We start from the raw sequence: 14964 nt of genomic DNA, 5'->3' as shown, positions 1-14964 counted from the left end.
TCAGGTTCCAGGAGGAAGAGGATGTAACTTGAGCAGCAGCAGCCTTAGCTCAGAGGCTCCCAAGAAGAAGAGACAGCTGGAGAGGACTAAGCATTTTGAACATTTAAGTCTGTCTGCAGGAATTCTTGGGAGGGAAAGAAAGAAAAAGCCACGAGCGCTTTGAGGAATAACATTTACCGCATTGAAATTTAAGTGAATCGTTGCTCCACTCTATGGAAAGAGCCACTTTGCTAAATCAGCAGAGACAACACGGAAAGGAAGACAAGTTTGTCATAGTGGCAAAGGGGCCTCCAGCACATCCCTCCAAGAGTGGAGAAGCATTCCAGAGAGAGAGGAGGGAAAGAAGGAAAACTCTAGCTGCATTGGCTGGAAATCGAACCCAGGCCTCCCGCATGGCAAACGAGAATTCTACCACTGAACCACCAATGCTTGGTTTTGGAGGTGCCCTGATTTTAGGAGGCCAGTCAGAGGCTCACCTGGCGTTCCCATGGCCGCTGGTGTCTGACCAGTACGCTGGCCCAGCCCTCTCCCGCAGCCAGGACAGGGCGGCTTCCAGAAGTCTTCTGATAGCAAGAGAGGGGATCCGTGCAAACGGAACCCTAGAGGCCTGCTTTCCTCAGGTTCCAGGAGGAAGAGGATGTAACTTGAGCAGCAGCAGCCTTAGCTCAGAGGCTCCCAAGAAGAAGAGACAGCTGGAGAGGACTAAGCATTTTGAACATTTAAGTCTGTCTGCAGGAATTCTTGGGAGGGAAAGAAAGAAAAAGCCACGAGCGCTTTGAGGAATAACATTTACCGCATTGAAATTTAAGTGAATCGTTGCTCCACTCTATGGAAAGAGCCACTTTGCTATATCAGCAGAGACAATACGGAAAGGAAGACAAGTTTGTCATAGTGGCAAAGGGGCCTCCAGCACATCCCTCCAAGAGTGGAGAAGCATTCCAGAGAGAGAGGAGGGAAAGAAGGAAAACTCTAGCTGCATTGGCTGGGAATCGAACCCAGGCCTCCCGCATGGCAAACGAGAATTCTACCACTGAACCACCAATGCTTGGTTTCGGAGGTGCCCTGATTTTAGGAGGCCAGTCAGAGGCTCACCTGGCGTTCCCATGGCCGCTGGTGTCTGACCAGTACGCTGGCCCAGCCCTCTCCCGCAGCCAGGACAGGGCGGCTTCCAGAAGTCTTCTGATAGCAAGAGAGGGGATCCGTGCAAACGGAACCCTAGAGGCCTGCTTTCCTCAGGTTCCAGGAGGAAGAGGATGTAACTTGAGCAGCAGCAGCCTTAGCTCAGAGGCTCCCAAGAAGAAGAGACAGCTGGAGAGGACTAAGCATTTTGAACATTTAAGTCTGTCTGCAGGAATTCTTGGGAGGGAAAGAAAGAAAAAGCCACGAGCGCTTTGAGGAATAACATTTACCGCATTGAAATTTAAGTGAATCGTTGCTCCACTCTATGGAAAGAGCCACTTTGCTATATCAGCAGAGACAATACGGAAAGGAAGACAAGTTTGTCATAGTGGCAAAGGGGCCTCCAGCACATCCCTCCAAGAGTGGAGAAGCATTCCAGAGAGAGAGGAGGGAAAGAAGGAAAACTCTAGCTGCATTGGCTGGGAATCGAACCCAGGCCTCCCGCATGGCAAACGAGAATTCTACCACTGAACCACCAATGCTTGGTTTTGGAGGTGCCCTGATTTTAGGAGGCCAGTCAGAGGCTCACCTGGCGTTCCCATGGCCGCTGGTGTCTGACCAGTACGCTGGCCCAGCCCTCTCCCGCAGCCAGGACAGGGCGGCTTCCAGAAGTCTTCTGATAGCAAGAGAGGGGATCCGTGCAAACGGAACCCTAGAGGCCTGCTTTCCTCAGGTTCCAGGAGGAAGAGGATGTAACTTGAGCAGCAGCAGCCTTAGCTCAGAGGCTCCCAAGAAGAAGAGACAGCTGGAGAGGACTAAGCATTTTGAACATTTAAGTCTGTCTGCAGGAATTCTTGGGAGGGAAAGAAAGAAAAAGCCACGAGCGCTTTGAGGAATAACATTTACCGCATTGAAATTTAAGTGAATCGTTGCTCCACTCTATGGAAAGAGCCACTTTGCTATATCAGCAGAGACAATACGGAAAGGAAGACAAGTTTGTCATAGTGGCAAAGGGGCCTCCAGCACATCCCTCCAAGAGTGGAGAAGCATTCCAGAGAGAGAAGAGGGAAAGAAGGAAAACTCTAGCTGCATTGGCTGGGAATCGAACCCAGGCCTCCCGCATGGCAAACGAGAATTCTACCACTGAACCACCAATGCTTGGTTTCGGAGGTGCCCTGATTTTAGGAGGCCAGTCAGAGGCTCACCTGGCGTTCCCATGGCCGCTGGTGTCTGACCAGTACGCTGGCCCAGCCCTCTCCCGCAGCCAGGACAGGGCGGCTTCCAGAAGTCTTCTGATAGCAAGAGAGGGGATCCGTGCAAACGGAACCCTAGAGGCCTGCTTTCCTCAGGTTCCAGGAGGAAGAGGATGTAACTTGAGCAGCAGCAGCCTTAGCTCAGAGGCTCCCAAGAAGAAGAGACAGCTGGAGAGGACTAAGCATTTTGAACATTTAAGTCTGTCTGCAGGAATTCTTGGGAGGGAAAGAAAGAAAAAGCCACGAGCGCTTTGAGGAATAACATTTACCGCATTGAAATTTAAGTGAATCGTTGCTCCACTCTATGGAAAGAGCCACTTTGCTATATCAGCAGAGACAATACGGAAAGGAAGACAAGTTTGTCATAGTGGCAAAGGGGCCTCCAGCACATCCCTCCAAGAGTGGAGAAGCATTCCAGAGAGAGAGGAGGGAAAGAAGGAAAACTCTAGCTGCATTGGCTGGGAATCGAACCCAGGCCTCCCGCATGGCAAATGAGAATTCTACCACTGAACCACCAATGCTTGGTTTTGGAGGTGCCCTGATTTTAGGAGGCCAGTCAGAGGCTCACCTGGCGTTCCCATGGCCGCTGGTGTCTGACCAGTACGCTGGCCCAGCCCTCTCCCGCAGCCAGGACAGGGCGGCTTCCAGAAGTCTTCTGATAGCAAGAGAGGGGATCCGTGCAAACGGAACCCTAGAGGCCTGCTTTCCTCAGGTTCCAGGAGGAAGAGGATGTAACTTGAGCAGCAGCAGCCTTAGCTCAGAGGCTCCCAAGATGAAGAGACAGCTGGAGAGGACTAAGCATTTTGAACATTTAAGTCTGTCTGCAGGAATTCTTGGGAGGGAAAGAAAGAAAAAGCCACGAGCGCTTTGAGGAATAACATTTACCGCATTGAAATTTAAGTGAATCGTTGCTCCACTCTATGGAAAGAGCCACTTTGCTATATCAGCAGAGACAATACGGAAAGGAAGACAAGTTTGTCATAGTGGCAAAGGGGCCTCCAGCACATCCCTCCAAGAGTGGAGAAGCATTCCAGAGAGAGAGGAGGGAAAGAAGGAAAACTCTAGCTGCATTGGCTGGGAATCGAACCCAGGCCTCCCGTATGGCAAACGAGAATTCTACCACTGAACCACCAATGCTTGGTTTTGGAGGTGCCCTGATTTTAGGAGGCCAGTCAGAGGCTCACCTGGCGTTCCCATGGCCGCTGGTGTCTGACCAGTACGCTGGCCCAGCCCTCTCCCGCAGCCAGGACAGGGCGGCTTCCAGAAGTCTTCTGATAGCAAGAGAGGGGATCCGTGCAAACGGAACCCTAGAGGCCTGCTTTCCTCAGGTTCCAGGAGGAAGAGGATGTAACTTGAGCAGCAGCAGCCTTAGCTCAGAGGCTCCCAAGAAGAAGAGACAGCTGGAGAGGACTAAGCATTTTGAACATTTAAGTCTGTCTGCAGGAATTCTTGGGAGGGAAAGAAAGAAAAAGCCACGAGCGCTTTGAGGAATAACATTTACCGCATTGAAATTTAAGTGAATCGTTGCTCCACTCTATGGAAAGAGCCACTTTGCTATATCAGCAGAGACAATACGGAAAGGAAGACAAGTTTGTCATAGTGGCAAAGGGGCCTCCAGCACATCCCTCCAAGAGTGGAGAAGCATTCCAGAGAGAGAGGAGGGAAAGAAGGAAAACTCTAGCTGCATTGGCTGGGAATCGAACCCAGGCCTCCCGCATGGCAAACGAGAATTCTACCACTGAACCACCAATGCTTGGTTTCGGAGGTGCCCTGATTTTAGGAGGCCAGTCAGAGGCTCACCTGGCGTTCCCATGGCCGCTGGTGTCTGACCAGTACGCTGGCCCAGCCCTCTCCCGCAGCCAGGACAGGGCGGCTTCCAGAAGTCTTCTGATAGCAAGAGAGGGGATCCGTGCAAACGGAACCCTAGAGGCCTGCTTTCCTCAGGTTCCAGGAGGAAGAGGATGTAACTTGAGCAGCAGCAGCCTTAGCTCAGAGGCTCCCAAGATGAAGAGACAGCTGGAGAGGACTAAGCATTTTGAACATTTAAGTCTGTCTGCAGGAATTCTTGGGAGGGAAAGAAAGAAAAAGCCACGAGCGCTTTGAGGAATAACATTTACCGCATTGAAATTTAAGTGAATCGTTGCTCCACTCTATGGAAAGAGCCACTTTGCTATATCAGCAGAGACAATACGGAAAGGAAGACAAGTTTGTCATAGTGGCAAAGGGGCCTCCAGCACATCCCTCCAAGAGTGGAGAAGCATTCCAGAGAGAGAGGAGGGAAAGAAGGAAAACTCTAGCTGCATTGGCTGGGAATCAAACCCAGGCCTCCCGCATGGCAAACGAGAATTCTACCACTGAACCACCAATGCTTGGTTTCGGAGGTGCCCTGATTTTAGGAGGCCAGTCAGAGGCTCACCTGGCGTTCCCATGGCCGCTGGTGTCTGACCAGTACGCTGGCCCAGCCCTCTCCCGCAGCCAGGACAGGGCGGCTTCCAGAAGTCTTCTGATAGCAAGAGAGGGGATCCGTGCAAACGGAACCCTAGAGGCCTGCTTTCCTCAGGTTCCAGGAGGAAGAGGATGTAACTTGAGCAGCAGCAGCCTTAGCTCAGAGGCTCCCAAGAAGAAGAGACAGCTGGAGAGGACTAAGCATTTTGAACATTTAAGTCTGTCTGCAGGAATTCTTGGGAGGGAAAGAAAGAAAAAGCCACGAGCGCTTTGAGGAATAACATTTACCGCATTGAAATTTAAGTGAATCGTTGCTCCACTCTATGGAAAGAGCCACTTTGCTATATCAGCAGAGACAATACGGAAAGGAAGACAAGTTTGTCATAGTGGCAAAGGGGCCTCCAGCACATCCCTCCAAGAGTGGAGAAGCATTCCAGAGAGAGAGGAGGGAAAGAAGGAAAACTCTAGCTGCATTGGCTGGGAATCGAACCCAGGCCTCCCGCATGGCAAACGAGAATTCTACCACTGAACCACCAATGCTTGGTTTTGGAGGTGCCCTGATTTTAGGAGGCCAGTCAGAGGCTCACCTGGCGTTCCCATGGCCGCTGGTGTCTGACCAGTACGCTGGCCCAGCCCTCTCCCGCAGCCAGGACAGGGCGGCTTCCAGAAGTCTTCTGATAGCAAGAGAGGGGATCCGTGCAAACGGAACCCTAGAGGCCTGCTTTCCTCAGGTTCCAGGAGGAAGAGGATGTAACTTGAGCAGCAGCAGCCTTAGCTCAGAGGCTCCCAAGAAGAAGAGACAGCTGGAGAGGAGTAAGCATTTTGAACATTTAAGTCTGTCTGCAGGAATTCTTGGGAGGGAAAGAAAGAAAAAGCCACGAGCGCTTTGAGGAATAACATTTACCGCATTGAAATTTAAGTGAATCGTTGCTCCACTCTATGGAAAGAGCCACTTTGCTATATCAGCAGAGACAATACGGAAAGGAAGACAAGTTTGTCATAGTGGCAAAGGGGCCTCCAGCACATCCCTCCAAGAGTGGAGAAGCATTCCAGAGAGAGAGGAGGGAAAGAAGGAAAACTCTAGCTGCATTGGCTGGGAATCGAACCCAGGCCTCCCGCATGGCAAATGAGAATTCTACCACTGAACCACCAATGCTTGGTTTTGGAGGTGCCCTGATTTTAGGAGGCCAGTCAGAGGCTCACCTGGCGTTCCCATGGCCGCTGGTGTCTGACCAGTACGCTGGCCCAGCCCTCTCCCGCAGCCAGGACAGGGCGGCTTCCAGAAGTCTTCTGATAGCAAGAGAGGGGATCCGTGCAAACGGAACCCTAGAGGCCTGCTTTCCTCAGGTTCCAGGAGGAAGAGGATGTAACTTGAGCAGCAGCAGCCTTAGCTCAGAGGCTCCCAAGAAGAAGAGACAGCTGGAGAGGACTAAGCATTTTGAACATTTAAGTCTGTCTGCAGGAATTCTTGGGAGGGAAAGAAAGAAAAAGCCACGAGCGCTTTGAGGAATAACATTTACCGCATTGAAATTTAAGTGAATCGTTGCTCCACTCTATGGAAAGAGCCACTTTGCTATATCAGCAGAGACAATACGGAAAGGAAGACAAGTTTGTCATAGTGGCAAAGGGGCCTCCAGCACATCCCTCCAAGAGTGGAGAAGCATTCCAGAGAGAGAGGAGGGAAAGAAGGAAAACTCTAGCTGCATTGGCTGGGAATCGAACCCAGGCCTCCCGCATGGCAAACGAGAATTCTACCACTGAACCACCAATGCTTGGTTTTGGAGGTGCCCTGATTTTAGGAGGCCAGTCAGAGGCTCACCTGGCGTTCCCATGGCCGCTGGTGTCTGACCAGTACGCTGGCCCAGCCCTCTCCCGCAGCCAGGACAGGGCGGCTTCCAGAAGTCTTCTGATAGCAAGAGAGGGGATCCGTGCAAACGGAACCCTAGAGGCCTGCTTTCCTCAGGTTCCAGGAGGAAGAGGATGTAACTTGAGCAGCAGCAGCCTTAGCTCAGAGGCTCCCAAGAAGAAGAGACAGCTGGAGAGGACTAAGCATTTTGAACATTTAAGTCTGTCTGCAGGAATTCTTGGGAGGGAAAGAAAGAAAAAGCCACGAGCGCTTTGAGGAATAACATTTACCGCATTGAAATTTAAGTGAATCGTTGCTCCACTCTATGGAAAGAGCCACTTTGCTATATCAGCAGAGACAATACGGAAAGGAAGACAAGTTTGTCATAGTGGCAAAGGGGCCTCCAGCACATCCCTCCAAGAGTGGAGAAGCATTCCAGAGAGAGAGGAGGGAAAGAAGGAAAACTCTAGCTGCATTGGCTGGGAATCGAACCCAGGCCTCCCGCATGGCAAATGAGAATTCTACCACTGAACCACCAATGCTTGGTTTTGGAGGTGCCCTGATTTTAGGAGGCCAGTCAGAGGCTCACCTGGCGTTCCCATGGCCGCTGGTGTCTGACCAGTACGCTGGCCCAGCCCTCTCCCGCAGCCAGGACAGGGCGGCTTCCAGAAGTCTTCTGATAGCAAGAGAGGGGATCCGTGCAAACGGAACCCTAGAGGCCTGCTTTCCTCAGGTTCCAGGAGGAAGAGGATGTAACTTGAGCAGCAGCAGCCTTAGCTCAGAGGCTCCCAAGAAGAAGAGACAGCTGGAGAGGACTAAGCATTTTGAACATTTAAGTCTGTCTGCAGGAATTCTTGGGAGGGAAAGAAAGAAAAAGCCACGAGCGCTTTGAGGAATAACATTTACCGCATTGAAATTTAAGTGAATCGTTGCTCCACTCTATGGAAAGAGCCACTTTGCTATATCAGCAGAGACAATACGGAAAGGAAGACAAGTTTGTCATAGTGGCAAAGGGGCCTCCAGCACATCCCTCCAAGAGTGGAGAAGCATTCCAGAGAGAGAAGAGGGAAAGAAGGAAAACTCTAGCTGCATTGGCTGGGAATCGAACCCAGGCCTCCCGCATGGCAAACGAGAATTCTACCACTGAACCACCAATGCTTGGTTTTGGAGGTGCCCTGATTTTAGGAGGCCAGTCAGAGGCTCACCTGGCGTTCCCATGGCCGCTGGTGTCTGACCAGTACGCTGGCCCAGCCCTCTCCCGCAGCCAGGACAGGGCGGCTTCCAGAAGTCTTCTGATAGCAAGAGAGGGGATCCGTGCAAACGGAACCCTAGAGGCCTGCTTTCCTCAGGTTCCAGGAGGAAGAGGATGTAACTTGAGCAGCAGCAGCCTTAGCTCAGAGGCTCCCAAGAAGAAGAGACAGCTGGAGAGGACTAAGCATTTTGAACATTTAAGTCTGTCTGCAGGAATTCTTGGGAGGGAAAGAAAGAAAAAGCCACGAGCGCTTTGAGGAATAACATTTACCGCATTGAAATTTAAGTGAATCGTTGCTCCACTCTATGGAAAGAGCCACTTTGCTATATCAGCAGAGACAATACGGAAAGGAAGACAAGTTTGTCATAGTGGCAAAGGGGCCTCCAGCACATCCCTCCAAGAGTGGAGAAGCATTCCAGAGAGAGAGGAGGGAAAGAAGGAAAACTCTAGCTGCATTGGCTGGGAATCGAACCCAGGCCTCCCGCATGGCAAACGAGAATTCTACCACTGAACCACCAATGCTTGGTTTTGGAGGTGCCCTGATTTTAGGAGGCCAGTCAGAGGCTCACCTGGCGTTCCCATGGCCGCTGGTGTCTGACCAGTACGCTGGCCCAGCCCTCTCCCGCAGCCAGGACAGGGCGGCTTCCAGAAGTCTTCTGATAGCAAGAGAGGGGATCCGTGCAAACGGAACCCTAGAGGCCTGCTTTCCTCAGGTTCCAGGAGGAAGAGGATGTAACTTGAGCAGCAGCAGCCTTAGCTCAGAGGCTCCCAAGAAGAAGAGACAGCTGGAGAGGACTAAGCATTTTGAACATTTAAGTCTGTCTGCAGGAATTCTTGGGAGGGAAAGAAAGAAAAAGCCACGAGCGCTTTGAGGAATAACATTTACCGCATTGAAATTTAAGTGAATCGTTGCTCCACTCTATGGAAAGAGCCACTTTGCTATATCAGCAGAGACAATACGGAAAGGAAGACAAGTTTGTCATAGTGGCAAAGGGGCCTCCAGCACATCCCTCCAAGAGTGGAGAAGCATTCCAGAGAGAGAGGAGGGAAAGAAGGAAAACTCTAGCTGCATTGGCTGGGAATCAAACCCAGGCCTCCCGCATGGCAAACGAGAATTCTACCACTGAACCACCAATGCTTGGTTTTGGAGGTGCCCTGATTTTAGGAGGCCAGTCAGAGGCTCACCTGGCGTTCCCATGGCCGCTGGTGTCTGACCAGTACGCTGGCCTAGCCCTCTCCCGCAGCCAGGACAGGGCGGCTTCCAGAAGTCTTCTGATAGCAAGAGAGGGGATCCGTGCAAACGGAACCCTAGAGGCCTACTTTCCTCAGGTTCCAGGAGGAAGAGGATGTAACTTGAGCAGCAGCAGCCTTAGCTCAGAGGCTCCCAAGAAGAAGAGACAGCTGGAGAGGACTAAGCATTTTGAACATTTAAGTCTGTCTGCAGGAATTCTTGGGAGGGAAAGAAAGAAAAAGCCACGAGCGCTTTGAGGAATAACATTTACCGCATTGAAATTTAAGTGAATCGTTGCTCCACTCAGTGGCGTACCTAGGGTAGTTGACACCCGGAGCCGGTAAGTTTTTAACACCCCCCCCCCCCCCCAAATCCAGTACTAGGCATACCGAGAATACAAAACACTCAGGAGCTATAGAGCAATTCTACCATACCATAAGCAGTCATTTCTACGAGTCACAGAAGGAAAAGGAAAGCATCTTAAACACTACAGTGAGCACTAGAACATCAATTCACCTATTGTAAAACGAAAACAGACAGATTAGTACAGATCGTCGATCCTGCACAGTCAATGCCAACCGAAAGCCATGTCTTTTTCACAAACACAGATACACCCTAATCCACTATAGAATAAGTAATCATAAACTTTCTATTTAGACAAAAATTAAACTGAAACCCCGATGCCAGACTCTGCATACAATGCAACACCATAGAAACAGAAAATGTCCCCTACTACTGTGCTAAATATAAAGACAGCAGATGTAAATTTGAAAAAACTAACAAATACCAATCACCACTTTACAAATTAACAAATAGAAATAAAACAAATACAGAAAATAAAATAATACCATTTTACTGGACTAATACATTTAGCTTCCAGAGGCCAAAATCTCCTTCCTCAGGTCAGTACAGTATAGTGCTGTTACAGTATCTTATCCTGACCTGAGGAAGGGGGTTTTGTTCTCTGAAAGTTAAGTCAAAATGTATTAAAATTAGTCCAATAAAAAGATTACCTTATTTACATGTTCTGTTTATAAACAACACAGCTACAATACTATATCCTAAAGCAAAATAATAAAAATATATATTTACAGTTTGTTGTCTCTGGTTTCTGCTTTCCTCATCTTCTTTTCACTGTCTTCTTTCCATCCAGGATCTGTCTTTGCTGTCTCTCTGCCATCCAGTGTCTGCCCTCTCTAATGTCCCTTCCATCCACTGTCTGCCCTCTCTCTCTCTCTGCCCCTTCCATCCACTGTCTGCCCTCTCTCTCCCTTCCATCCACCATTTGCCTCAGTCTGCCCTCTTTCTCTCTCCCCCTTCCATCCACCATCTGACCTTTCTCTCTGCCCCTTCAATCCGTCTGCCCTCCCTCTCCCATCCATCCAGGGTCTGCCCTCCCTCATGCTCCCCACTTCCTTCCAGGGTCTGTTGTCCCCTCTCTCTCTCTGCCCCCCCTTTTCAGCCCCCAGTTCCACCTGCCCCTAGTTCCAGCCTCAGCCCACATCTCCCACGGCCCCCCTTTTCAGCCCCACTATCCCACCAGTCCCCAGCCCTTTTCTCCCATCAGTCCTGAGCTTCAGCCCCCAGCCACTTCTCCCTGTCCCCTTTTCAGCCCCTAGTTTCAACCCCAGCCCTTTTCTCTCACCAGTCCTGAGCTTCAGCCCCAGCCAGTTCTCCCTGTTCCCTTTAAAGCCCACAGTTTCAGCCCCTGCCCCATTTCAGCCCACAGTTCTAGCACTAGCCCCCTTATCCCAAATACCCTCCTTTTCAGCCCCCAGTTCCAGCCCCCTTCATCCACCACATGCTTTGCAACCCCCCTTTTCAGCCCCAGACCCATTCTCCCACCTGCCCCAGGCATGGACCCATTCTCCCTCCTGCCCCCTTGTCGGACCCCAGTTCCAGCTTCAGACTCCTTCTCCCCTCTGAGCACCCCCACCCCTCCCCAATCCTCTTCTCCCCTGTGAGCACCCCTCTCAGCTCCCCCACCCCTCCCCAGTTCCCTTCTCTCCAGTTCCCTTCTCCCCTCTGAGAACCCCTCTGAGCTCCCCCACCCCTCCCCAGTTCCCTTGTCCCCTCTGGGAACCCCTCTGAGCTCCCCCACCCCTCCCCAGTTCCCTTCTCCCTTCTGCGAACCCCTCTGAGCTCCCCCCACCCCTCCCCAATTCCCTTCTCCCTTCTGTGAACCCCTCTGAGCTCCACCACCTCTCCCCAGTTCCCTTCTGCCTTCTGCGAACCCCTCTGAGCTCCCCTCACCCCTCCCCAATTCCCTTCTCCCCTCTGAGCTCCCCCACCTCCTTCTCCCATCTGAGCCCCCCCCTCCGTGGAGAGCGACAGAGCCCTCTTCTCCTGCCACCATCCTGCGTTTTTTTTTTAATCCGTGCAGCGACGCAGGCAGCGCCTCGTGTCTGCCCTGCTGTGTGCTGTCAAAAAAGAAAATCGCTTCGCCGGCGTCGGGCCTTCTCTCGCTATGTCCCGCCCACTTTTGAGGTAACTTCCTATTTCCTCGAGGGCGGGACATAGCGAGAGAAGACCCGATGCCGGCGAAGCGATTTTCTTTTTTGACAGCACACAGCAGGGCAGACATGAGGCGCTGCCTGCGTCGCTCGCTGAATGGATTTTAAAAAAACGCAGGGTGGTGGCAGGAGATGACGGAGCACCCCCCCACTCACCGACACCCGGGGTGGACCGCCCCCCCCTTGGTACGCCACTGGCTCCACTCTATGGAAAGAGCCACTTTGCTACATCAGCAGAGACAATACGGAAAGGAAGACAAGTTTGTCATAGTGGCAAAGGGGCCTCCAGCACATCCCCACAAGAGTGGGGAAGCATTCCAGAGAGAGAGGAGGGAAAGAAGGAAAACTCTAGCTGCCTTGGCTAGGAATTGAACCTGGGCCTCCTGCATGGCAAACAAGAATTCTACCACCAAACCACCAATGCTTGGTTTCTGAGGTGCCCTGATTTTAGGAGGCCAGTCAGAGGCTCACCTGGCGTTCCCATGGCCGCTGGTGTCTGAACAGTACGCTGGCCCAGCCCTCTCCCGCAGCCAGGACAGGGCGGCTTCCAGAAGTCTTCTGATAGCAAGAGAGGGGAACCGTGTAAACGGAACCCTAGAGGCCTGCTTTCCTCAGGTTCCAGGAGGAAGAGGATGTAACTTGAGCAGCAGTAGCCTTAGCTCAGAGGCTCCCAAGATGAAGAGACAGCTAGAGAGGACTAAACATTTTGAACATTTAAGTCTGTCTGGAGGAATTCTTGGGAGGGAAAGAAAGAAAAAGCCACGAGCGCTTTGAGGAATAACATTTACCGCATTGAAATTTAAGCAAATCGTTGCTCCACTCTATGGAAAGAGCCACTTTGCTATATCAGCAGAGACTATACGGAAAGGAAGATAGGTTTGTCATAGTGGCAAAAGGCCCTCCAGCACATCCCCACAAGAGTGACAAATCAGGGGCACCATTGGAGCTGGTGAAACTGAGTACATGATAGTACGTGTATGTGTGCATGTGTGTGTGGTTGCCGAGTCTCTTTTGTGCTCTTGTGGGTAGCTAGAAGGTCAGGTTGTGGGTTTGCCAGTCCATTTTGTGGTGTGTTGTGGTGTTGTGTTTTGCTAGTGTATATTTTCCGTCTAGGGATTTGTTTTCCCAGTAGGAGGTGTATTGATATTCTACAGAAGTGTGTGAGGGGAAGTGGATAATGTTAGTGTGCACTGTTCTTCATAATTCATGGGGATGTGAGTGAGGGCACCATGAGACAAACTTCCCTTGGTGGTAGCTCATTTCAGTGAAAAAATCTTTACTGTCCAATAAACAGGGTTCCTATTCAGTCTATTTTTTTTTTTAGATAACCATAACGAATATGTATGAGATGTATATATGCAAATTAATATGATGTGTCACCGCCCGCATTTTGCCCCCCAAATAGAATAGTCAAACTACGCCTATGCTCCTATGCTAGTATTGCAGCTTTAAAATGAATATAGAGCAAACCATTGATAACATGGCATCCTAAGGACTTTTTACCCTTTATATATGAATGCCAGTACCATCCCCAGTGGACTGTGACCACTGTTCCCTCCAAGCTGAGCAGGAGTCCTCCACCTACAGTCCTGCTGTATGTGGAGGACTGTTTCACTATCATAGTTTCAAAAATGAGGGACAGGCAAGCTCTGCAGGACTCCAAGAAACCTGCCTGTCTCTAGAGATTGAAAACACAATATTGAAGCGCCACCCCCTACTGGCAGCAATGCAGTTGGAGGATTCCCACTCAGCTTAGAGGGAACAGTGGCTACAACATTAGGTAATATCAGAACTGGAAATGCACAGAGCTCTATAGGTGTTCTGTGAGAAATAAATAGGTAAAAATGTAACTAAAAACAATGGACGCAAACTGCTAGTCTGAAAATTGTTGGAAAATACAGTATTTAAAATTGTCAAAACTCGGGTTAATGGCATTTTCTATATATGCTTCTTGTGTTCTTGCAAGCACTATAAAATTCAATGGCAGGTCACACTTTGCCCACTCCTGTTTTACACTTAAGCTTAGAGAAGCAGCATTCATTTCTTCTGAGCACATGGCAAGAGAAACCGAGACATCTTCAGTCAACTATGGATTATTTTATGAGGATCAGGGGTCGGAGGGAGGGAGCTGAAGGTGTCTGGGCCCACTGGGATTCTATGGAAATTTTACGGGGCAGAGAGAGAGGACAGGAGCAGGGATCCTGGAATCAGTCTGTTTTTAAAAATGTCTCCCTTCCTGTTACAGCATTAGTCAGTCTTCACTCTTGCACTGACAGGAAAGAAGGTATTTTTACTCTTGATGCAGCAAAGGGTAGCATGATATTACCATGTGCACCATTTTTTTCTGAAAACACATGCTTTTTAATGCTAAGGTAATTTGCTTTAGCTTACTGCATTGGGAGTAAAAGTTTCGTAGGTGCTTATGTTGGATCACTGTGTGCTGAAGCTTAGCACAGCATTCCTAACCCTTATTGCATCGAGGCCCAATTCTCTAAAAAGTGGTGATGAAGGCAGAAAGCTGGTAACATTTGGAGGGGAAGAGGTGGAGGAACAGCTGTATTGGGGAGTTTGAGGCGTGTGGTAGGGCAAAAGCGTAGCCAGGTTGTGATGTCGGGGGAGCAGAAAGCGGACTGTATAAGCATGTGTGTACTGCGTAGGCACGACAGACTGCATGAAAAATAGGTGCCAGTGCCATCATAAGTCTGTTTGAGGGAGCAGTTGCTCCCATTTGTGACTCACCTAGCTACGCCACTGTGGGAGGATACAGAAATGACTAGAGGTGAAGGGGAAGGTTGATGTTTGGAGACCAGTACCAATCCAAGGCCTCTGGTTTCCTGTGGCAGTTCAGGGATAGATGCTGTGGCAAGGGTGAGAAAACTCTAGACTATTTCCTTTTAAAATTGTTCTCTACTTTTTTGGTGTGTGAAGACTTTTGTTCTTTTAGTTTTCCCTTTCTCCTTTTCAATTTTCTTTCAGATGTTATTTTTCCAGTTTCTTGTCTCTGTCTGTCCTTCTCTCTGTAGCACTGTTTCAGCCTCTTCTTTGGGTTTCTCTTAATTACCTCCATTCATCTACCTAGGGTTGGATATACATTATAGGCACCCAAACAGAAACCAGATGGAGAGGATGAGGGACTCTCCCATAATCTTCCCCCCCCCCCCCCCTTGCGGTTGCCCAAGTCATCCCTTTAGCTTAGACTCAAGAATGAAATTGCTGATCCGCTGTTAGTAATATGTAACCAGTTGTTAAAATTGTCCTTAGGGGAGGTCACATGATGCTGTGATGGAGAGAAGACGTGGGTGAAT

At 50.2% G+C, this 14964-nt stretch overlaps 15 non-coding genes across 15 annotated transcripts; all 15 read right to left on the bottom strand.

Annotated features, from left to right (window-relative positions):
* Window positions 1-358: 358 nt before the first annotated feature.
* TRNAG-GCC lies at window positions 359-429 on the bottom strand. Its single transcript has one exon. It is a non-coding gene; the product is annotated as a tRNA-Gly (tRNA).
* Window positions 430-974: 545 nt separating this feature from the next.
* On the bottom strand, window positions 975-1045 carry TRNAG-GCC. Its single transcript has one exon. It is a non-coding gene; the product is annotated as a tRNA-Gly (tRNA).
* Window positions 1046-1590: 545 nt separating this feature from the next.
* TRNAG-GCC lies at window positions 1591-1661 on the bottom strand. Its single transcript has one exon. It is a non-coding gene; the product is annotated as a tRNA-Gly (tRNA).
* A 545-nt stretch (window positions 1662-2206) lies between these two features.
* On the bottom strand, window positions 2207-2277 carry TRNAG-GCC. The gene has a single exon. It is a non-coding gene; the product is annotated as a tRNA-Gly (tRNA).
* Window positions 2278-2822: 545 nt separating this feature from the next.
* Window positions 2823-2893, bottom strand: TRNAG-GCC. Its single transcript has one exon. It is a non-coding gene; the product is annotated as a tRNA-Gly (tRNA).
* Window positions 2894-3438: 545 nt separating this feature from the next.
* TRNAG-GCC lies at window positions 3439-3509 on the bottom strand. The gene has a single exon. It is a non-coding gene; the product is annotated as a tRNA-Gly (tRNA).
* Window positions 3510-4054: 545 nt separating this feature from the next.
* TRNAG-GCC lies at window positions 4055-4125 on the bottom strand. The gene has a single exon. It is a non-coding gene; the product is annotated as a tRNA-Gly (tRNA).
* A 545-nt stretch (window positions 4126-4670) lies between these two features.
* TRNAG-GCC lies at window positions 4671-4741 on the bottom strand. Its single transcript has one exon. It is a non-coding gene; the product is annotated as a tRNA-Gly (tRNA).
* Window positions 4742-5286: 545 nt separating this feature from the next.
* On the bottom strand, window positions 5287-5357 carry TRNAG-GCC. The gene has a single exon. It is a non-coding gene; the product is annotated as a tRNA-Gly (tRNA).
* A 545-nt stretch (window positions 5358-5902) lies between these two features.
* TRNAG-GCC lies at window positions 5903-5973 on the bottom strand. Its single transcript has one exon. It is a non-coding gene; the product is annotated as a tRNA-Gly (tRNA).
* Window positions 5974-6518: 545 nt separating this feature from the next.
* On the bottom strand, window positions 6519-6589 carry TRNAG-GCC. The gene has a single exon. It is a non-coding gene; the product is annotated as a tRNA-Gly (tRNA).
* A 545-nt stretch (window positions 6590-7134) lies between these two features.
* On the bottom strand, window positions 7135-7205 carry TRNAG-GCC. Its single transcript has one exon. It is a non-coding gene; the product is annotated as a tRNA-Gly (tRNA).
* A 545-nt stretch (window positions 7206-7750) lies between these two features.
* Window positions 7751-7821, bottom strand: TRNAG-GCC. Its single transcript has one exon. It is a non-coding gene; the product is annotated as a tRNA-Gly (tRNA).
* Window positions 7822-8366: 545 nt separating this feature from the next.
* TRNAG-GCC lies at window positions 8367-8437 on the bottom strand. The gene has a single exon. It is a non-coding gene; the product is annotated as a tRNA-Gly (tRNA).
* A 545-nt stretch (window positions 8438-8982) lies between these two features.
* On the bottom strand, window positions 8983-9053 carry TRNAG-GCC. The gene has a single exon. It is a non-coding gene; the product is annotated as a tRNA-Gly (tRNA).
* Window positions 9054-14964: the final 5911 nt, after the last annotated feature.

This window comes from Microcaecilia unicolor, chromosome 5 (genome assembly GCF_901765095.1).
Source record: "Microcaecilia unicolor chromosome 5, aMicUni1.1, whole genome shotgun sequence".
NCBI classification, from domain to species: Eukaryota; Metazoa; Chordata; class Amphibia; order Gymnophiona; family Siphonopidae; genus Microcaecilia; species Microcaecilia unicolor.
Note: the sequence above shows the minus strand (reverse complement) of the source record. Positions and strands in the feature narration are given on the sequence as shown.